At 38.9% G+C, this 22,927-nt stretch overlaps 1 protein-coding gene and 5 long non-coding RNA genes across 6 annotated transcripts in view; 2 read left to right on the forward strand and 4 right to left on the reverse strand.

The window, feature by feature from the left end:
- LOC113636639 (trichohyalin-like) overlaps nt 1-22,927 on the forward strand; it is a 501,252-nt gene that overhangs the window by 134,240 nt on the left and 344,085 nt on the right. The window lies entirely within an intron of this gene.
- LOC125140331 lies at nt 2,558-4,145 on the reverse strand. The gene is made up of 2 exons (XR_007139635.1): nt 3,941-4,145; nt 2,558-3,656 (listed from the first exon to the last, which is right to left on the reverse strand). It is a non-coding gene; the product is annotated as an uncharacterized LOC125140331 (long non-coding RNA).
- On the reverse strand, nt 5,099-8,664 carry LOC125140321. The gene is made up of 2 exons (XR_007139622.1): nt 6,743-8,664; nt 5,099-6,646 (listed from the first exon to the last, which is right to left on the reverse strand). It is a non-coding gene; the product is annotated as an uncharacterized LOC125140321 (long non-coding RNA).
- Nucleotides 9,753-11,188, reverse strand: LOC125140328. The gene is made up of 2 exons (XR_007139632.1): nt 10,970-11,188; nt 9,753-10,683 (listed from the first exon to the last, which is right to left on the reverse strand). It is a non-coding gene; the product is annotated as an uncharacterized LOC125140328 (long non-coding RNA).
- Nucleotides 11,847-21,061, forward strand: LOC125140335. The gene is made up of 2 exons (XR_007139642.1): nt 11,847-11,915; nt 21,010-21,061. It is a non-coding gene; the product is annotated as an uncharacterized LOC125140335 (long non-coding RNA).
- On the reverse strand, nt 12,921-15,321 carry LOC125140322. The gene is made up of 2 exons (XR_007139623.1): nt 14,306-15,321; nt 12,921-14,021 (listed from the first exon to the last, which is right to left on the reverse strand). It is a non-coding gene; the product is annotated as an uncharacterized LOC125140322 (long non-coding RNA).

Below are 22,927 nucleotides of genomic sequence, written 5' to 3' on the forward strand. Positions count from 1 at the left end.
AAATACACAGGGGGAAATGTACAAATACTGACATACTGTATATTGGTAAAGACATGCAGAGATCAGAAAATAGGATTTTCCGATAAATCACAAGATATTTCTCTTCCTTAAGGGGAACTAGCGGTATATTAGCACAATGCTACATGATACAGATTTACTGTGTGTGATGACTGATTGTTGTCTAGTTTTCCTCTTTTTTATTAAGACACACATCAGCTGTGTTTTAACCAGAGTAACAGTTACTTTCCACATTTTCACATGGAACAATTCACATTTGTAATCATGCATAAAATCTTCACACTGTTTTATTTACTTTCACAGGCTGAACAGAGACGTGAGTATAAACCCCTTTTCTGTGCTAGTGATGTCTTGATGCTGCATGAATAATATATTTATTGTTCAGATGAAATAGATTAGACTGTGCTGTGTGTTCAGAGTGCAATAGCACATAGATATCTGAGCATCATGAGCATAGTGTAGTGAACACAACAGACTGTGATCTCTAACAGAACATTCATCATGCTGGTGTCTAGTTTGTCATTTAGTGTTGTACAGACACACAAATCTGACCTACACACTGATACTGAGAGAGAAAAAGCTGAAGGTTTTATAACAAACAGTCATTAGTCATAAAAACACCTCATGAAGTCTTTCATTATTTAATATAAACTATTTATAATGATTCACTATGTGTTATATTTTATAAAAAGAGTTAAAATTGTAGTTGAACATCTTTGAAAGCACAGAGTGAAGATTGTTTATCAGCTGTTCTGCCTGTAAATCATAAGTTTTTCTCATTGTATTTTATCTAACATTACATTTCTCTCTGTTGTTTTACATGATACTTCTCACAGGGGAGGTAAGTAAATAACTCGACTTCACACTAATAGTAAAAGCTGATATTTTATAAACTTATCACATATATTACATTTTAATCCAGGAATCAAATAGAAACATAAAGATGATATTCAGATCATGTTTATGTGAAGGAGTCTGATCAGTAAGTGAGATTCCACTTCCATCAGTCAGCTTCTTTCCCACAATGCACCTGTGTGTAACCTCACTGCAGTGTAATAATGTACAGAGACGTTTACCGTGTCGAGTAAAAGACACAACAAACACGCAGCATATAACACACACCACTGACAGACTCCATCAGAATGTTACACAATAAACATAAATCACAGCTTTAACAGTTTTCAGTGTTTGTAGACAGAATAATTGTCATCAGTCGCTCTGCGTAACAATCACACCATGTTTTGTAAAAGCACTGAAGAGTCGACTCGGCCTGGCGTTTAGTGTCTTTAAGCTAACGATAGTAAGTCGTGTTAATGCACACAGCATAAAGACAACCTGACTGACCTGAGAACAGAAGTCCTTCACTTCATTTCTAAAACCTCCTTCATAGGAGAGAGGGATTTGGGAGTGAAAGAGAGAAAAACAGAAGGAGATCACGCATCTTCTCTAATCTACTGCGACATGTCACATGCTGTCGTAACCAGTATATAGACGAGGCAGCAGTAAAGAACATCATTCTGTTATCTGTTCAGGTTTTACATTGTTAAATGTCTGTGTTTATAATTATAGGAAGTGAGAATCTGATATTCTGTATATTCCTTTATCTACTACAATAGCACAGAGATATATTACAAAATATTTCACTATATATTTAAAATACACAGGGGGAAATGTACAAATACTGACATACTGTATATTGGTAAAGACATGCAGAGATCAGAAAATAGGATTTTCCAATAAATCACAAGATATTTCTCTTCCTTAAGGGGAACTAGCGGTATATTAGCACAATGCTACATGATACAGATTTACTGTGTGTGATGACTGATTGTTGTCTAGTTTTCCTCTTTTTTATTAAGACACACATCAGCTGTGTTTTAACCAGAGTAACAGTTACTTTCCACATTTTCACATGGAACAATTCACATTTGTAATCATGCATAAAATCTTCACACTGTTTTATTTACTTTCACAGGCTGAACAGAGACGTGAGTATAAACCCCTTTCCTGTGCTAGTGATGTCTTGATGCTGCATGAATAATATATTTATTGTTCAGATGAAATAGATTAGACTGTGCTGTGTGTTCAGAGTGCAATAGCACATAGATATCTGAGCATCATGAGCATAGTGTAGTGAACACAACAGACTGTGATCTCTAACAGAACATTCATCATGCTGGTGTCTAGTTTGTCATTTAGTGTTGTACAGACACACAAATCTGACCTACACACTGATACTGAGAGAGAAAAAGCTGAAGGTTTTATAAAACAGTCATTAGTTATAAAAACACCTCATGAAGTCTTTCATTATTTAACATAAACTATTTATAATGATTCACTATGTGTTATATTTTATAAAAAGAGTTAAAATTGTATCTGAACATCTTTGAAAGCACAGAGTGAAGATTGTTTATCAGCTGTTCTGACTGTAAATCATAAGTTTTTCTCATTGTATTTTATCTAACATTACATTTCTCTCTGTTGTTTTACATGATACTTCTCACAGAGGTAAGTAAATAACTCGACTTCACACTAATAGTAAAAGCTGATATTTTATAAACTTATCACATATATTACATTTTAATCCAGGAATCAAATAGAAAGAAAAAAATAAGTAATAGATATACAAAGTTTACACACCTCGTTGAAATTGCAGGGTTTTTGTGTAATAAATGAAAACAAGAAAAATCATATCAGAAACTTTTCCATTTTTATAGTGAAATTGCAACTTGTTTATTAAAGTTAGTTTAGGGTAAAAAAAATAAAAATGTACAATAACCTTGTTGTATAAGCTGACACACCCCTAAATTTATACTTATTTGAAGCACCTTTAGATTTTAGATCTCCTGTGCACAGCCCTCTTCAGGTCACCCCACAGATTTTTGATTGGATTTGGATCTGGACTTGTTTTGGTGGAGACATTCCTTTGTTGATTTGTGGGTGTGCTTCAGGTCATTGTCCTGCTGAAAGGTGAAATTCCTCTTCATCTTAGGTGTTTTAGCAGAAGCCCTAAGGTTTTGCACCAAATCTGACTGGTATTTGGAGCTATTCATTATTACCTCCAGTCTGATTAAAGCCCCAGTTCCAGCTGAAGAAAAAAAGCCCCAAACAATGATGCTGCCACCTCCATGCTTCACTGTGGGGATGGAGATCTTCTGTTGATGTGGTTTCTTTGTGCCGAACATTTCCTTTGCTTTTATGGCCAAAAGGTTTAACTTTAGTCTCATCAGACCATAAAACATTATTCCACATAGTTTTGGGAGATTGGATATATTTTGTTGATAACTTTAGCCAGCCTTGGACATTTTTTTTTAACAAAACTGATTTCCATCTTATCACTCTAACCTGTAGTTCAGACATATGAAGAATCTTGTATTGGGCATCTTGACAGCCTCCCTGACCAGATTTATGATGGACTTCTGAATAATTTCATAGGCTTTAGAGTTTGTTGATTATTGTTGTTACGATCCCAAATGGTGTTTAGGGGTATGGTTGGGAAGGTAACAGTATGGAATGATTATAAAGTCAGATTTCTGCTGTGTATGTGGCAATCAACGACAAGGACAACAAATAGTGGGCAAAATCTGTCTCTATTATCATACAAGTGGTGCTGACAAAGGTGATAACATTCACGATATCTACAGAAAATAGATAACAAAAAACACAAATGGGAAAAGAGACACGAGCGGTGCCAAAACAAAGAAATAAGCAAAACAAAACCGCGCTAACTTAAACTTAACCCTCTAACCTGAACTAGAAAGGAAAGTAATAAAACAAATTCTCAGCGTCGATGACGCCCCAACTAACCTATACTTCCTATCCAAACGAAAGGTACAGAGGGTGGCGCGCGCTCCTAACCTAGTGTGTCTAATACAGAAAAGCTTACCTACGTGTTGTACAATATGTCATGTGAAGTACTCACCTGTCCAGTTTTCCCCAATATAAACAAATTCACATCCACAAAGAGAATAAACACAAGCATACAGATGCAGAACGAGTGATTAACGAGTCACATACACAAAGTGACTAACGAGTCACATACACAAAGTGACTAACGAGTCACATACACAAAGTGACTAACGAGTCACATACACAAAGTGACTAACGAGTCACATACACAAAGTGACTAACGAATCACATACACAAAGTGACTAACGAGTCACATACACAAAGTGACTAACGAGTCACATACACAAAATGAAAAACAAGTCACATACACAAAATGAAAAACGAGTCACATACACAAAGTGACTAACGAGTCACATACACAAAATGAAAAACAAGTCACATACACAAAATGAAAAACGTGTCACATACACAAAGTGACTAACGAGTCACATACACAAAATGAAAAACAAGTCACATACACAAAATGAAAAACGAGTCACATACACAAAGTGACTAACGAGTCACATACACAAAATGAAAAACGAGTCACATACACAAAGTGACTAACAAGTTGGGATACATGAACAGTCTGACATACTAAAACCGAATGAACAACAACATAGCTCTCTAACAAATTTAGCACACTTCTTCTTTCTCCTTCTGTTTCTGTTTCTGATTCTAATCGTGATTCTGTTTCTGGTTGATTGGTGGATCGACGGGTGATGTCACACAGGATAATGAAGATTGACAGGAGATGTCCAATGGTAGGGATCTAAAAAGGTAGATAGTGGAGCAAAGAGAGAGACAGAGAAAGAACAAACAAAACACCGAACCCACAAGTATAGAACGTAACAATGTCTTTCCAGTGTTCCATGGTATATTCACTGTCTTGAAATTTGTTTGTAACCCTCTCCTAATTGATACTTCTCAACAATGAGATCCTGTACCTGCTTTGTCAGCTCTTTGCAGCCCCATGGCTTTTCCAGTTACTAAAATGAACAATCCTACAGGACCAGCTGTACTTTATTTGGTGTCCATCAGTCACTTTAATTGATAGCAGGTATCTTCTAGTTGGTATTTAACAAAAGTTTGAACGTGATTGGTCGATTCTGAACACTGCCACATTAGCAATTAGAGAAGGGTGTGCAAACTTATGCAACAGGGATAATGTACATTTTTATTAAAGAGAGAAAAACAGAAGGAGATCACGCATCTTCTCTAATCTACTGCGACATGTCACATGCTGTCGTAACCAGTATATAGACGAGGCAGCAGTAAAGAACATCATTCTGTTATCTGTTCAGGTTTTACATTGATAAATGTCTGTGTTTATAATTAAAGGAAGTGAGAATCTGATATTCTGTATATTCCTTTATCTACTACAATAGCACAGAGATATATTACAAAATATTTCACTATATATTTAAAATACACAGGGGGAAATGTACAAATACTGACATACTGTATATTGGTAAAGACATGCAGAGATCAGAAAATAGGATTTTCCAATAAATCACAAGATATTTCTCTTCCTTAAGGGGAACTAGCGGTATATTAGCACAATGCTACATGATACAGATTTACTGTGTGTGATGACTGATTGTTGTCTAGTTTTCCTCTTTTTTATTAAGACACACATCAGCTGTGTTTTAACCAGAGTAACAGTTACTTTCCACATTTTCACATGGAACAATTCACATTTGTAATCATGCATAAAATCTTCACACTGTTTTATTTACTTTCACAGGCTGAACAGAGACGTGAGTATAAACCCCTTTTCTGTGCTAGTGATGTCTTGATGCTGCATGAATAATATATTTATTGTTCAGATGAAATAGATTAGACTGTGCTGTGTGTTCAGAGTGCAATAGCACATAGATATCTGAGCATCATGAGCATAGTGTAGTGAACACAACAGACTGTGATCTCTAACAGAACATTCATCATGCTGGTGTCTAGTTTGTCATTTAGTGTTGTACAGACACACAAATCTGACCTACACACTGATACTGAGAGAGAAAAAGCTGAAGGTTTTATAACAAACAGTCATTAGTTATAAAAACACCTCATGAAGTCTTTCATTATTTAACATAAACTATTTATAATGATTCACTATGTGTTATATTTTATAAAAAGAGTTAAAATTGTAGCTGAACATCTTTGAAAGCACAGAGTGAAGATTGTTTATCAGCTGTTCTGACTGTAAATCATAAGTTTTTCTCATTGTATTTTATCTAACATTACATTTCTCTCTGTTGTTTTACATGATACTTGTCACAGGGGAGGTAAGTAAATGACTCGACTTCACACTAATAGTAAAAGCTGATATTTTATAAACTTATCACATATATTACATTTTAATCCAGGAATCAAATAGAAAGAAAAAAATAAGTAATAGATATAAAAAGTTTACACACCTCGTTGAAATTGCAGGGTTTTTGTGTAATAAATGAAAACAAGAAAAATCATATCAGAAACTTTTCCATTTTTATAGTGAAATTGCAACTTGTTTATTAAAGTTAGTTTAGGGTAAAAAAAATAAAAATGTACAATAACCTTGTTGTATAAGCTGACACACCCCTAAATTTATACTTATTTGAAGCACCTTTAGATTTTAGATCTCCTGTGCACAGCCCTCTTCAGGTCACCCCACAGATTTTTGATTGGATTTGGATCTGGACTTGTTTTGGTGAAGTCATTCCTTTGTTGATTTGTGGGTGTGCTTCAGGTCATTGTCCTGCTGAAAGGTGAAATTCCTCCTCATCTTAGGTGTTTTAGCAGAAGCCCTAAGGTTTTGCACCAAATCTGACTGGTATTTGGAGCTATTCATTATTACCTCCAGTCTGATTAAAGCCCCAGTTCCAGCTGAAGAAAAGCAGCCCCAAACAATGATGCTGCCACCTCCATGCTTCACTGTGGGGATGGAGATCTTCTGTTGATGTGGTTTCTTTGTGCCGAACATTTCCTTTGCTTTTATGGCCAAAAGGTTTAACTTTAGTCTCATCAGACCATAAAACATCATTCCACATAGTTTTGGGAGATTGGATATATTTTGTTGATATCTTTAGCCAGCCTTGGACATTTTTTTTTAAATAAAACTGATTTCCATCTTATTACTCTAACCTGTAGTTCAGACATATGAAGAATCTTATATTGGGCATCTTGACAGCCTCCCTGACCAGATTTATGATGGACTTCTGAATAATTTCAAAGGCTTTAGAGTTTGTTGATTATTGTTGTTACGATCCCAAATGGTGTTTAGGGGTATGGTTGGGAAGGTAACAATATGGAATGATTATAAAGTTAGATTTCTGCTGTGTATGTGGCAATCAACGACAAGGACAACAAATAGTGGGCAAAATCTGTCTCTATTATCATACAAGTGGTGCTGACAAAGGTGATAACATTCACGATATCTACAGAAAAAAGATAACAAAAAACACAAATGGGAAAAGAGACACGAGCGGTGCCAAAACAAAGAAATAAGCAAAACAAAACCGCGCTAACATAAACTTAACCCTCTAACCTGAACTAGAAAGGAAAGTAATAAAACAAATCTTCAGCGTCGATGACGCCCCAACTAACCTATACTTCCTATCCAAACAAAAGGTACAGAGGGTGGCGCGCGCTCCTAACCTAGTGTGTCTAATACAGAAAAGCTTACCTACGTGTTGTACAATATGTCATGTGAAGTACTCACCTGTCCAGTTTTCCCCAATATAAACAAATTCACATCCACAAAGAGAATAAACACAAGCATACAGATGCAGAACGAGTGATTAACAAGTCACATACACAAAGTGACTAACGAGTCACATACACAAAGTGACTAACGAGTCACATACACAAAGTGACTAACGAGTCACATACACAAAATGAAAAACAAGTCACATACACAAAATGAAAAACGAGTCACATACACAAAGTGACTAACATGTTGGGATACATGAACAGTCTGACATACTAAAAACAAATGAACAACAACATAGCTCTCTAACAAATTTAGCACACTTCTTCTTTCTCCTTCTGTTTCTGTTTCTGATTCTAATCGTGATTCTGTTTCTGGATGATTGGTGGATCGACGGGTGATGTCACACAGGATAATGAAGATTGACAGGAGATGTCCAATGGTAGGGATCTGAAAAGGTAGATAGTGGAGCAAAGAGAGAGACAGAGAAAGAACAAACAAAACACCGAACCCACAAGTATAGAACGTAACAATTGTCTTTCCAGTGTTCCATGGTATATTCACTGTCTTGAAATTTGTTTGTAACCCTCTCCTAATTGATATTTCTCAACAATGAGATCCTGTACCTGCTTTGTCAGCTCTTTGCAGCCCCATGGCTTTTCCAGTTACTAAAATAAACAATCCTACAGGAACAGCTGTACTTTATTTGGTGTCCATCAGTCATTTGAATTGACAGCAGGTATCTTCTAGTTGGTATTTAACAAAAGTTTGAACGTGATTGGTCGATTCTGAACACTGCCACATTAGCAATTTGAAAAGGGTGTGTAAACTTATGCAACAGGGTTAATGTACATTTTTATTAAAGAGAGAAAAACAGAAGGAGATCACGCATCTTCTCTAATCTATTGCGACATGTCACATGCTGTCGTAACCAGTATATAGACGAGGCAGCAGTAAAGAACATCATTCTGTTATCTGTTCAGGTTTTACATTGATAAATGTCTGTGTTTATAATTAATTAAAGGAAGTGAGAATCTGATATTCTGTATATTCCCAATAGCACAGAGATATATTACAAAATATTTCACTATATATTTAAAATACACAGGGGGAAATGTACAAATACTGACATACTGTATATTGGTAAAGACATGCAGAGATCAGAAAATAGGATTTTCCAATAAATCACAAGATATTTCTCTTCCTTAAGGGGAACTAGCGGTATATTAGCACAATGCTACATGATACAGATTTACTGTGTGTGATGACTGATTGTTGTCTAGTTTTCCTCTTTTTTATTAAGACACACATCAGCTGTGTTTTAACCAGAGTAACAGTTACTTTCCACATTTTCACATGGAACAATTCACATTTGTAATCATGCATAAAATCTTCACACTGTTTTATTTACTTTCACAGGCTGAACAGAGACGTGAGTATAAACCCCTTTCCTGTGCTAGTGATGTCTTGATGCTGCATGAATAATATATTTATTGTTCAGATGAAATAGATTAGACTGTGCTGTGTGTTCAGAGTGCAATAGCACATAGATATCTGAGCATCATGAGCATAGTGTAGTGAACACAACAGACTGTGATCTCTAACAGAACATTCATCATGCTGGTGTCTAGTTTGTCATTTAGTGTTGTACAGACACACAAATCTGACCTACACACTGATACTGAGAGAGAAAAAGCTGAAGGTTTTATAACAAACAGTCATTAGTTATAAAAACACCTCATGAAGTCTTTCATTATTTAACATAAACTATTTATAATGATTCACTATGTGTTATATTTTATAAAAAGAGTTAAAATTGTAGCTGAACATCTTTGAAAGCACAGAGTGAAGATTGTTTATCAGCTGTTCTGACTGTAAATCATAAGTTTTTCTCATTGTATTTTATCTAACATTACATTTCTCTCTGTTGTTTTACATGATACTTGTCACAGGGGAGGTAAGTAAAGAACTCGACTTCACACTAATAGTAAAAGCTGATATTTTATAAACTTATCACATATATTACATTTTAATCCAGGAATCAAATAGAAAGAAAAAAAATAAGTAATAGATATAAAAAGTTTACACACCTCGTTGAAATTGCAGGGTTTTTGTGTAATAAATGAAAACAAGAAAAATCATATCAGAAACTTTTCCATTTTTATAGTGAAATTGCAACTTGTTTATTAAAGTTAGTTTAGGGTAAAAAAAATAAAAATGTACAATAACCTTGTTGTATAAGCTGACACACCCCTAAATTTATACTTATTTGAAGCACCTTTAGATTTTAGATCTCCTGTGCACAGCCCTCTTCAGGTCACCCCACAGATTTTTGATTGGATTTGGATCTGGACTTGTTTTGGTGAAGTCATTCCTTTGTTGATTTGTGGGTGTGCTTCAGGTCATTGTCCTGCTGAAAGGTGAAATTCCTCTTCATCTTAGGTGTTTTAGCAGAAGCCCTAAGGTTTTGCACCAAATCTGACTGGTATTTGGAGCTATTCATTATTACCTCCAGTCTGATTAAAGCCCCAGTTCCAGCTGAAGAAAAGCAGCCCCAAACAATGATGCTGCCACCTCCATGCTTCACTGTGGGGATGGAGATCTTCTGTTGATGTGGTTTCTTTGTGCCGAACATTTCCTTTGCTTTTATGGCCAAAAGGTTTAACTTTAGTCTCATCAGACCATAAAACATTATTCCACATAGTTTTGGGAGATTGGATATATTTTGTTGATATCTTTAGCCAGCCTTGGACATTTTTTTTTAAATAAAACTGATTTCCATCTTATCACTCTAACCTGTAGTTCAGACATATGAAGAATCTTATATTGGGCATCTTGACAGCCTCCCTGACCAGATTTATGATGGACTTCTGAATAATTTCAAAGGCTTTAGAGTTTGTTGATTATTGTTGTTACGATCCCAAATGGTGTTTAGGGGTATGGTTGGGAAGGTAACAATATGGAATGATTATAAAGTCAGATTTCTGCTGTGTATGTGGCAATCAACGACAAGGACAACAAATAGTGGGCAAAATCTGTCTCTATTATCATACAAGTGGTGCTGACAAAGGTGATAACATTCACGATATCTACAGAAAAAAGATAACAAAAAACACAAATGGGAAAAGAGACACGAGCGGTGCCAAAACAAAGAAATAAGCAAAACAAAACCGCGCTAACTTAAACTTAACCCTCTAACCTGAACTAGAAAGGAAAGTAATAAAACAAATTCTCAGCGTCGATGACGCCCCAACTAACCTATACTTCCTATCCAAACGAAAGGTACAGAGGGTGGCGCGCGCTCCTAACCTAGTGTGTCTAATACAGAAAAGCTTACCTACGTGTTGTACAATATATGTCATGTGAAGTACTCACCTGTCCAGTTTTCCCCAATATAAACAAATTCACATCCACAAAGAGAATAAACACAAGCATACAGATGCAGAACGAGTGATTAACGAGTCACATACACAAAGTGACTAACGAGTCACATACACAAAGTGACTAACGAGTCACATACACAAAGTGACTAACGAGTCACATACACAAAATGAAAAACGAGTCACATACACAAAGTGACTAACATGTTGGGATACATGAACAGTCTGACATGCTAAAAACAAATGAACAACAACATAGCTCTCTAACAAATTTAGCACACTTCTTCTTTCTCCTTCTGTTTCTGTTTCTGATTCTAATCGTGATTCTGTTTCTGGTTGATTGGTGGATCGACGGGTGATGTCACACAGGATAATGAAGATTGACAGGAGATGTCCAATGGTAGGGATCTGAAAAGGTAGATAGTGGAGCAAAGAGAGAGACAGAGAAAGAACAAACAAAACACCGAACCCACAAGTATAGAACGTAACAATTGTCTTTCCAGTGTTCCATGGTATATTCTATGTCTTGAAATTTGTTTGTAACCCTCTCCTAATTGATACTTCTCAACAATGAGATCCTGTACCTGCTTTGTCAGCTCTTTGCAGCCCCATGGCTTTTCCAGTTACTAAAATGAACAATCCTACAGGAACAGCTGTACTTTATTTGGTGTCCATCAGTCACTTTAATTGACAGCAGGTATCTTCTAGTTGGTATTTAACAAAAGTTTGAACGTGATTGGTCGATTCTGAACACTGCCACATTAGCAATTTGAAAAGGGTGTGTAAACTTATGCAACAGGGTTAATGTACATTTTTATTAAAGAGAGAAAAACAGAAGGAGATCACGCATCTTCTCTAATCTATTGCGACATGTCACATGCTGTCGTAACCAGTATATAGACGAGGCAGCAGTAAAGAACATCATTCTGTTATCTGTTCAGGTTTTACATTGATAAATGTCTGTGTTTATAATTAATTAAAGGAAGTGAGAATCTGATATTCTGTATATTCCCAATAGCACAGAGATATATTACAAAATATTTCACTATATATTTAAAATACACAGGGGGAAATGTACAAATACTGACATACTGTATATTGGTAAAGACATGCAGAGATCAGAAAATAGGATTTTCCGATAAATCACAAGATATTTCTCTTCCTTAAGGGGAACTAGCGGTATATTAGCACAATGCTACATGATACAGATTTACTGTGTGTGATGACTGATTGTTGTCTAGTTTTCCTCTTTTTTATTAAGACACACATCAGCTGTGTTTTAACCAGAGTAACAGTTACTTTCCACATTTTCACATGGAACAATTCACATTTGTAATCATGCATAAAATCTTCACACTGTTTTATTTACTTTCACAGGCTGAACAGAGACGTGAGTATAAACCCCTTTTCTGTGCTAGTGATGTCTTGATGCTGCATGAATAATATATTTATTGTTCAGATGAAATAGATTAGACTGTGCTGTGTGTTCAGAGTGCAATAGCACATAGATATCTGAGCATCATGAGCATAGTGTAGTGAACACAACAGACTGTGATCTCTAACAGAACATTCATCATGCTGGTGTCTAGTTTGTCATTTAGTGTTGTACAGACACACAAATCTGACCTACACACTGATACTGAGAGAGAAAAAGCTGAAGGTTTTATAACAAACAGTCATTAGTCATAAAAACACCCCATGAAGTCTTTCATTATTTAATATAAACTATTTATAATGATTCACTATGTGTTATATTTTATAAAAAGAGTTAAAATTGTAGTTGAACATCTTTGAAAGCACAGAGTGAAGATTGTTTATCAGCTGTTCTGACTGTAAATCATAAGTTTTTCTCATTGTATTTTATCTAACATTACATTTCTCTCTGTTGTTTTACATGATACTTGTCACAGGGGAGGTAAGTAAATAACTCGACTTCACACTAATAGTAAAAGCTGATATTTTATTAACTTATCACATATATTACATTTTAATCCAGGAATCAAATAGAAAGAAAAAAATAAGTAATAGATATAAAAAGTTTACACACCTCGTTGAAATTGCAGGGTTTTTGTGTAATAAATGAAAACAAGAAAAATCATATCAGAAACTTTTCCATTTTTATAGTGAAATTGCAACTTGTTTATTAAAGTTAGTTTAGGGTAAAAAAAATAAAAATGTACAATAACCTTGTTGTATAAGCTGACACACCCCTAAATTTATACTTATTTGAAGCACCTTTAGATTTTAGATCTCCTGTGCACAGCCCTCTTCAGGTCACCCCACAGATTTTTGATTGGATTTGGATCTGGACTTGTTTTGGTGGAGACATTCCTTTGTTGATTTGTGGGTGTGCTTCAGGTCATTGTCCTGCTGAAAGGTGAAATTCCTCTTCATCTTAGGTGTTTTAACAGAAGCCCTAAGGTTTTGCACCAAATCTGACTGGTATTTGGAGCTATTCATTATTACCTCCAGTCTGATTAAAGCCCCAGTTCCAGCTGAAGAAAAGCAGCCCCAAACAATGATGCTGCCACCTCCATGCTTCACTGTGGGGATGGAGATCTTCTGTTGATGTGGTTTCTTTGTGCCGAACATTTCCTTTGCTTTTATGGCCAAAAGGTTTAACTTTAGTCTCATCAGACCATAAAACATTATTCCACATAGTTTTGGGAGATTGGATATATTTTGTTGATATCTTTAGCCAGCCTTGGACATTTTTTTTTAAAATAAAACTGATTTCCATCTTATCACTCTAACCTGTAGTTCAGACATATGAAGAATCTTATATTGGGCATCTTGACAGCCTCCCTGACCAGATTTATGATGGACTTCTGAATAATTTCAAAGGCTTTAGAGTTTGTTGATTATTGTTGTTACGATCCCAAATGGTGTTTAGGGGTATGGTTGGGAAGGTAACAATATGGAATGATTATAAAGTCAGATTTCTGCTGTGTATGTGGCAATCAACGACAAGGACAACAAATAGTGGGCAAAATCTGTCTCTATTATCATACAAGTGGTGCTGACAAAGGTGATAACATTCACGATATCTACAGAAAAAAGATAACAAAAAACACAAATGGGAAAAGAGACACGAGCGGTTCCAAAACAAAGAAATAAGCAAAACAAAACCGCGCTAACTTAAACTTAACCCTCTAACCTGAACTAGAAAGGAAAGTAATAAAACAAATTCTCAGCGTCGATGACGCCCCAACTAACCTATACTTCCTATCCAAACAAAAGGTACAGAGGGTGGCGCGCGCTCCTAACCTAGTGTGTCTAATACAGAAAAGCTTACCTACGTGTTGTACAATATGTCATGTGAAGTACTCACCTGTCCAGTTTTCCCCAATATAAACAAATTCACATCCACAAAGAGAATAAACACAAGCATACAGATGCAGAACGAGTGATTAACGAGTCACATACACAAAGTGACTAACGAGTCACATACACAAAGTGACTAACGAGTCACATACACAAAGTGACTAACGAGTCACATACACAAAATGAAAAACGAGTCACATACACAAAGTGACTAACAAGTTGGGATACATGAACAGTCTGACATACTAAAACCGAATGAACAACAACATAGCTCTCTAACAAATTTAGCACACTTCTTCTTTCTCCTTCTGTTTCTGTTTCTGATTCTAATCGTGATTCTGTTTCTGGTTGATTGGTGGATCGACGGGTGATGTCACACAGGATAATGAAGATTGACAGGAGATGTCCAATGGTAGGGATCTGAAAAGGTAGATAGTGGAGCAAAGAGAGAGACAGAGAAAGAACAAACAAAACACCGAACCCACAAGTATAGAACGTAACAATTGTCTTTCCAGTGTTCCATGGTATATTCACTGTCTTGAAATTTGTTTGTAACCCTCTCCTAATTGATACTTCTCAACAATGAGATCCTGTACCTGCTTTGTCAGCTCTTTGCAGCCCCATGGCTTTTCCAGTTACTAAAATGAACAATCCTACAGGAACAGCTGTACTTTATTTGGTGTCCATCAGTCACTTTAATTGACAGCAGGTATCTTCTAGTTGGTATTTAACAAAAGTTTGAACGTGATTGGTCGATTCTGAACACTGCCACATTAGCAATTTGAAAAGGGTGTGTAAACTTATGCAACAGGGTTAATGTACATTTTTATTAAAGAGAGAAAAACAGAAGGAGATCACGCATCTTCTCTAATCTATTGCGACATGTCACATGCTGTCGTAACCAGTATATAGACGAGGCAGCAGTAAAGAACATCATTCTGTTATCTGTTCAGGTTTTACATTGATAAATGTCTGTGTTTATAATTAAAGGAAGTGAGAATCTGATATTCTGTATATTCCTTTATCTACCACAATAGCACAGAGATATATTACAAAATATTTCACTATATATTTAAAATACACAGGGGGAAATGCACAAATACTGACATACTGTATATTGGTAAAGACATGCAGAGATCAGAAAATAGGATTTTCCGATAAATCACAAGATATTTCTCTTCCTTAAGGGGAACTAGCGGTATATTAGCACAATGCTACATGATACAGATTTACTGTGTGTGATGACTGATTGTTGTCTAGTTTTCGTCTTTTTTTATTAAGACGCACATCAGCTGTGTTTTAACCAGAGTAACAGTTACTTTCCACATTTTCACATGGAACAATTCACATTTGTATTCATGCATAAAATCTTCACACTGTTTTATTTACTTTCACAGGATGAAGAGTCTGGTGAGTATAAACCCCTTTTCTGTGCTAGTGATGTCTTGATGCTGCATGAATAATATATTTATTGTTCAGATAAAATAGATTAGACTGTGCTGTGTGTTCAGAGTGCAATAGCACATAGATATCTGAGCATCATGAGCATAGTGTAGTGAACACAACAGACTGTGATCTCTAACAGAACATTCATCATGCTGGTGTCTAGTTTGTCATTTAGTGTTGTACAGACACACAAATCTGACCAACACACTGATACTGAGAGAGAAAAAGCTGAAGGTTTTCTAACAAACAGTCATTAGTCATAATAACACCTCATGAAGTCTTTCATTATTTATAAACTATTTATAATGATTCACTATGTGTTATATTTTTTAAAAGAGTTAAAATTGTAGCTGAACATCTTTGAACGCACAGAGTGAAGATTGTTTATCAGCTGTTCTGACTGTAAATCATAAGTTTTTCTCATTGTATTTTATCTAACATTACATTTCTCTCTGTTGTTTTACATGATACTTCTCACAGGGGAGGTAAGTAAATAACTCGACTTCACACTAATAGTAAAAGCTAATATTTTATAAACTTATCACGTATATTACATTTTAATCCTGGAATCAAATAGAAAGAAAAAAATAAGTAATAGATATAAAAAGTCTACAAACCTCGTTGAAATTGCAGGGTTTTTGTGTAATAAATGAAAACAAGAAAAATCATATCCGAAACTTTTCCATTTTTATAGTGAAATTGCAACTTGTTTATTAAATTTATTTTAGGATAAAAAAAATAAAAATGTTCAATAACCTGGTTTTATAAGCTGACACACCGCAAAATGTTATCAGTAAAACAGTTGAGGGTGCTGAGAAGGAGAACCCAAACGCAGGCCAGGGTCCAAAAAAAAGAGAATTTATTAAAGTGAAGGATAGTAATAAATGTCTATATATAAATGCATAAATGCACAGATGATGTAACCAGGCAAAGTCTTGGGCTGAACCCCCTACAGAACGCAGCGGCTGAGGGATTAGTCTGACGCCACGGGCGTAACAGTCTAGAAACCGGAAGTTTGATTTGACGAGAAAAAAAAGTAATCCACACAGGGGAAAAAAAGGAAGTAATCCAAGCACGAGCAAAAAATAATCCAATCAGAAAAAAGGAAGTAATCCACACAGGAAGAGGGTAAACCGAATAGCCAATAACCGGAGCGCAAAAAAAACGGGAAAATGGGAAAATCCACACGGAATAAAAAACGGGAGGCACAGATAACACTCGGACCGGAGGCTGGCAGGAGTGACTCACAAAGCGACGTAGTGACGAGAGATCATCTGGCGAGAATCTAGCATGAACGGCGTGCTTAAATAGCACTGCCGAGTATAAAAGTCATGCGACAGGGAATGACGTCACAAGAGTGCGCCGCGAAGGTGAGCTTCGGATGAGTGCGCTGACAGTACACCCACCCCCCCTCCACGGGGCGTCTCACGACGTCCCACCTGGCTGGTCGGGGTGTTCACGATGGAACTGGGAGATGAGGTCCGGGTCCAAGATGTGGTGTGCCGGAACCCAGGAGCGTTCCTCAGGGCCGTAACCCTCCCAGTCCACCAGGTACTGTAGACCCCTCCCACGGCGTCTGGAGCGCAGGAGCCGACGGACAGTAAACGCAGGGCCGCCATCAATGACCCGGGCGGGAGGAGGGGGTCTGGTGGAGGGAACCAGTGCACAGGCCTGGACAGGTTTCAGCCTGGAAACGTGAAAGGTGGGGTGGTGAGCCGGACCGCAGCTGGATTGATAACCTTAGATATAGGGAACGGTCCAACGAAATGGGGAGCCAGCTTCCTGCATGCTATCTTCAACGGGAGGTCTTTGGTGGAAAGCCACACCCGTTGCCCGACACGGTAAGGAGGAGCGGGGCGGCGTCTGCGGTTGGCCCAGCGAGCATAGCTCTGGGAAGATCTCAGCAAGGCGAGGCGGGCTCTTCTCCAGACTCGACGACAGCACCTCACGAGGGCCAAGGCTGAGGGAACCGAGGGTTCTAGCTCCTGTGTGGAGAATAATGGGGGTTGATAGCCATAGGCAGCCTGAAAAGGGGAAAGACCCGTGGCAGCAGTTGGCAGAGAGTTATGGGCATACTCGACCCAAACAAGGTTGGAGGCCCAAGACGAATGATCCTCGGCACAGAGGAGGCGGAGCCCCGTCTCCAGCTCCTGGTTGAGCCGTTCCGTCTGCCCATTGGACTGGGGGTGAAACCCAGAGGAGAGGCTAATGGAGACGCCTAAGAGCTGGCAGAATTCCTCCCAAAAATTGGAGGTGAACTGGGGTCCTCTGTCCGAGACTATGTTCCGGGGAATGCCGTGGAGCCGGAAAACGTGTTGGAGGAGGAGCAACGGCGTTTCCTTGGCTGAAGGGAGTTTGGTCAGGGGGACAAAATGGACGAGCTTAGAAAAGCAATCGACCTCAGAGAGGATAGCGGAGTAGCCATCAGAAAGAGGGAGGCCGGTGACGAAATCAAGTGAGATGTGAGACCAAGATCTGTAAGGGATCGGCAGGGGCCGCAGGAGGCCGGCTGGGCGAGATCGGGAGCTCTTGTGTTGCGCACATACTGGGCAGGCTGTGACAAATTCCCGTGCATCACGTCTAAGCGAAGGCCACCAGAAACGACGCTGGAGAACCGATAGGGTCCGAGGGAAACCGGGGTGACAGAAAAGCCGAGAGTTGTGACACCACTGAAGAACTTGGGAACGGAGCTGGTCAGGGACATAAAGTTTGCCTTCAGGACAGTCAGTAGGAACCGGCAGGTTAGACACGGCTTGCTGAACCCTGCTCTCTATCCCGAGTCGAAGCGCCCGAACAGTGACAGAGGGGGGAAGAATGTGTTCAGCAACGGCCTCGACGGGATCGGGGGAGAACTGACGAGAGAGAGCATCTGGCTTCCCATTCTTCGTTCCCGGCCGATAAGACAGCACAAAGTTAAACCTGCCGAAAAAGAGTGCCCAACGAGCCTGTCAGGGTTTCAGTCTCTTGGCAGTCCGGAGATATTCAAGATTCTTATGGTCTGTCCAGACCAGAAACGGTAGTTCCGCACCCTCCAGCCAGTGCCGCCATTCCTCCAGGGCGAGTTTGACTGCCAGTAGCTCACGTTCGCCGATAGTGTAGTTACGTTCAGACGAGGAGAGACGGCGTGAAAAGAAAGCACACGGGTGAAGTTTATTGTCCTTGACGTCGCTTTGAGACAAAACGGCCCCAACTCCGGTATCAGATGCATCAACTTCAACCACAAATTGTCGCGTGGCATCCGGCAAGGAGAGGATGGGGGCAGAGGTAAAAAGCTGCTTCAGCTTCCTGAAGGCTTGCTCGGCTTGAGGCCCCCAAGAATAAGGTTGAAGAGGAGAAGTGAGCTGGTGCAAGGGTGCAGCAACCGAGCTGTAGCCCTGGATGAATCGCCGATAGAAATTAGCGAATCCCAAGAACTGCTGGAGCTGCTTACGTGTTCCAGGGCAGGGCCAGTCCCTAACAGCCTTGATTCTGTCAGGATCCATCCGAACACTCCCTGCTGCCAGAATGAAGCCCAAGAAGGTGGTTTTCGTGACATGGAAATCACATTTCTCAGCCTTCACATATAACTGGTTCTGCAAAAGCCTCTGGAGCACTGCACGGACGTGACGGGTGTGTTCCTCAGGTGTGCGGGAGAAAATGAGGATGTCGTCCAAGTAAACAAACACAAATAGGTTTAACATGTCCCGTAAAACGTCGTTAACCAGTGCTTGGAATACTGCTGGGGCATTGGTGAGGCCAAACGGCATTACCCGGTACTCGTAATGGCCAGTGGGAGTGTCGAATGCGGTCTTCCATTCGTCGCCCTCACGGATGCGGACTAGGTGATAAGGTCCAGCTTGGAGAAAATGGTGGCCTCCTGGAGGAGCTCAAAAGCGGAGGCCATGAGAGGCAATGGGTAGCAATTCGTAATGGTGATGGCGTTAAGACCCTGATAGTCGATACAGGGTCGTAGAGTCCCATCCTTCTTCTCCACAAAGAAAAAACCTGCACCGACTGGGGATGAAGACGGGCGAATAATGCCTGACTCCAAGGACTCCTGTATATACTGGGTCATGGCTTCCCTTTCAGGCTTGGATAGGTGGTACAGGTGCCCCCCCCCAGGGGGGGGGCAGTGCCTGGCAGGAGCTCGATAGCACAGTCATAAGGTCTCTGCGGTGGTAGGGAAGTGGCACGAGCTCTACTGAACACTTGTCCCAGATCATGGTATTCAGCAGGCATCAGAGAGAGATCGGGGGGCAGGTCCTCCTTGACTGATAACGAGCGGGGTGCCAAGGTGGTCAGGCAATGAGCCTGGCAGTAGATCCCCCAACCAAGGACCCGGCCACTGGACCAATCCAGGTGAGGGTTATGTTTCTGCAGCCAAGGTAATCCAAACATGACTGGTGCGTGGGGCGAAGGGATAACGAGGAAGGAGATCCATTCCGTGTGTTCATTATTGACGGACACCAGCAGGGGCTTGGTGTGGTAGCGAGCTCGGTGAAGGATATGGCCATCCAGGGCCCGTACCTGGAGACTGGTGGGTAGAGGTTCAGAGTGGAGTCGAAAACCTTGCGCAGCTCAGCCGAAAAGGCATCGAACGAGAAGCAGATGACTGACTGACGTTCCCACTCTGCTGTTGCCCAGATCTTGGCCTTCCCAGATCATAAAGAGATAACGTACGCTACCTTGGACTGATCCGAAGGGAAGGGGGAGGGTTGGAGCTCGAAGATCACTGAGCACTGCATCAAAAATGCACGGCAAAGTCCCGCCTCACCAGAAAAACTGAGGTGGCTCGGGCATCTGTTCCGGATGCCTCCTGGACGCCTCCCTCGGGAGGTGTTCCGGGCATGTCCAAACGGGAGGAGGGTCCGGGGAAGACCTACTGTAGGATACGCTGAAGGGACCATGTCTCTTGGCTGGGCTGGGAATGCCTTGCTTTTCCTGCGGAAGAGCTGGAGGAAGTGTCTGGGGAGAGGGACGTCTGGGCGTCCCTGCTTAGACAGCTGCCACCGCGACCTGGCTTCAGATAAGCGGTAGAGAATGGATGAATGGATGAATATTTAACAAGAGTTTGAACGTGTTTGGTCGATTCTGAACACTGCCACATTAGCAATTAGAAAAGGGTGTGCAAACTTATGCAACAGGGATAATGTACATTTTTATTAAAGAGAGAAAAACAGAAGATAATCACGCATCTTCTCTAATCTACTGCGACATGTCACATGCTGTCGTAACCAGTATATAGACGAGGCAGCAGTAAAGAAGATCATTCTGTTATCTGTTCAGGTTTTACATTGATAAATGTCTGTGTTTATAATTAAAGGAAGTGAGAATCTGATATTCTGTATATTCCTTTATCTACTACAATAGCACAGAGATATATTACAAAATATTTCACTATATATTTAAAATACACAGGGGGAAATGCACAAATACTGACATACTGTATATTGGTAAAGACATGCAGAGATCAGAAAATAGGATTTTCCGATAAATCACAAGATATTTCTCTTCCTTAAGGGGAACTAGCGGTATATTAGCACAATGCTACATGATACAGATTTACTGTGTGTGATGACTGATTGTTGTCTAGTTTTCGTCTTTTTTTATTAAGACGCACATCAGCTGTGTTTTAACCAGAGTAACAGTTACTTTCCACATTTTCACATGGAACAATTCACATTTGTATTCATGCATAAAATCTTCACACTGTTTTATTTACTTTCACAGGATGAAGAGTCTGGTGAGTATAAACCCCTTTTCTGTGCTAGTGATGTCTTGATGCTGCATGAATAATATATTTATTGTTCAGATAAAATAGATTAGACTGTGCTGTGTGTTCAGAGTGCAATAGCACATAGATATCTGAGCATCATGAGCATAGTGTAGTGAACACAACAGACTGTGATCTCTAACAGAACATTCATCATGCTGGTGTCTAGTTTGTCATTTAGTGTTGTACAGACACACAGATACTGAGAGAGAAAAAGCTGAAGGTTTTATAACAAACAGTCATTAGTCATAATAACACCTCATGAAGTCTTTCATTATTTAATATAAACTATTTATAATGATTCACTATGTGTTATATTTTATAAAAAGAGTTAAAATTGTAGTTGAACATCTTTGAAAGCACAGAGTGAAGATTGTTTATCAGCTGTTCTGACTGTAAATAATAAGTTTTTCTCATTGTATTTTATCTAACATTACATTTCTCTCTGTTGTTTTACATGATACTTCTCACAGCGGTAAGTAAATAACTCGACTTCACACTAATAGTAAAAGCTGATATTTTATTAACTTATCACATATATTACATTTTAATCCAGGAATCAAATAGAAACATAAAGATGATTTTCAGATCATGTTTATGTGAAGGAGTCTGATCAGTAAGTGAGATTCCACTTCCATCAGTCAGCGTCTTTCCCACAATGCACCTGTGTGTAACCTCACTGCAGTGTAATAATGTACAGAGACGTTTACCGTGTCGAGTAAAAGACACAACAAACACGCAGCATATAACACACACCACTGACAGACTCCATCTGAATGTTACACAATAAACATAAATCACAGCTTTAACAGTTTTCAGTGTTTGTAGACAGAATAATTGTCATCAGTCGCTCTGCGTAACAATCACACCATGTTTTGTAAAAGCACCGAAGAGTAGATTCGGCCTGGCGTTTAGTGTCTTTAAGCTAACGGTAGTAAGTCGTGTTAATGCACACAGCATAAAGACAACCTGACTGACCTGAGAACAGAAGTCCTTCACTTCATTTCTAAAACCTCCTTCATAGGAGAGAGAGATTTGGGAGTGAAAGAGAGAAAAACAGAAGGAGATCACGCGTCTTCTCTAATCTTCTGCGACATGTCACGTGCTGCTGTAACCAGTATATAGACGAGGCAGCAGTAAAGAACATCATTCTGTTATCTGTTCAGGTTTTACATTGATAAATGTCTGTGTTTATAATTAAAGGAAGTGAGAATCTGATATTCTGTATATTCCTTTATCTACTACAATAGCACAGAGATATATTACAAAATATTTCACTATATATTTAAAATACACAGGGGGAAATGTACAAATACTGACATACTGTATATTGGTAAAGACATGCAGAGATCAGAAAATAGGATTTTCCGATAAATCACAAGATATTTCTCTTCCTTAAGGGGAACTAGTGGTATATTAGCACAATGCTAC

This window comes from Tachysurus fulvidraco, chromosome 26 (assembly GCF_022655615.1).
Source record: "Tachysurus fulvidraco isolate hzauxx_2018 chromosome 26, HZAU_PFXX_2.0, whole genome shotgun sequence".
NCBI lineage: Eukaryota > Metazoa > Chordata > Actinopteri > Siluriformes > Bagridae > Tachysurus > Tachysurus fulvidraco.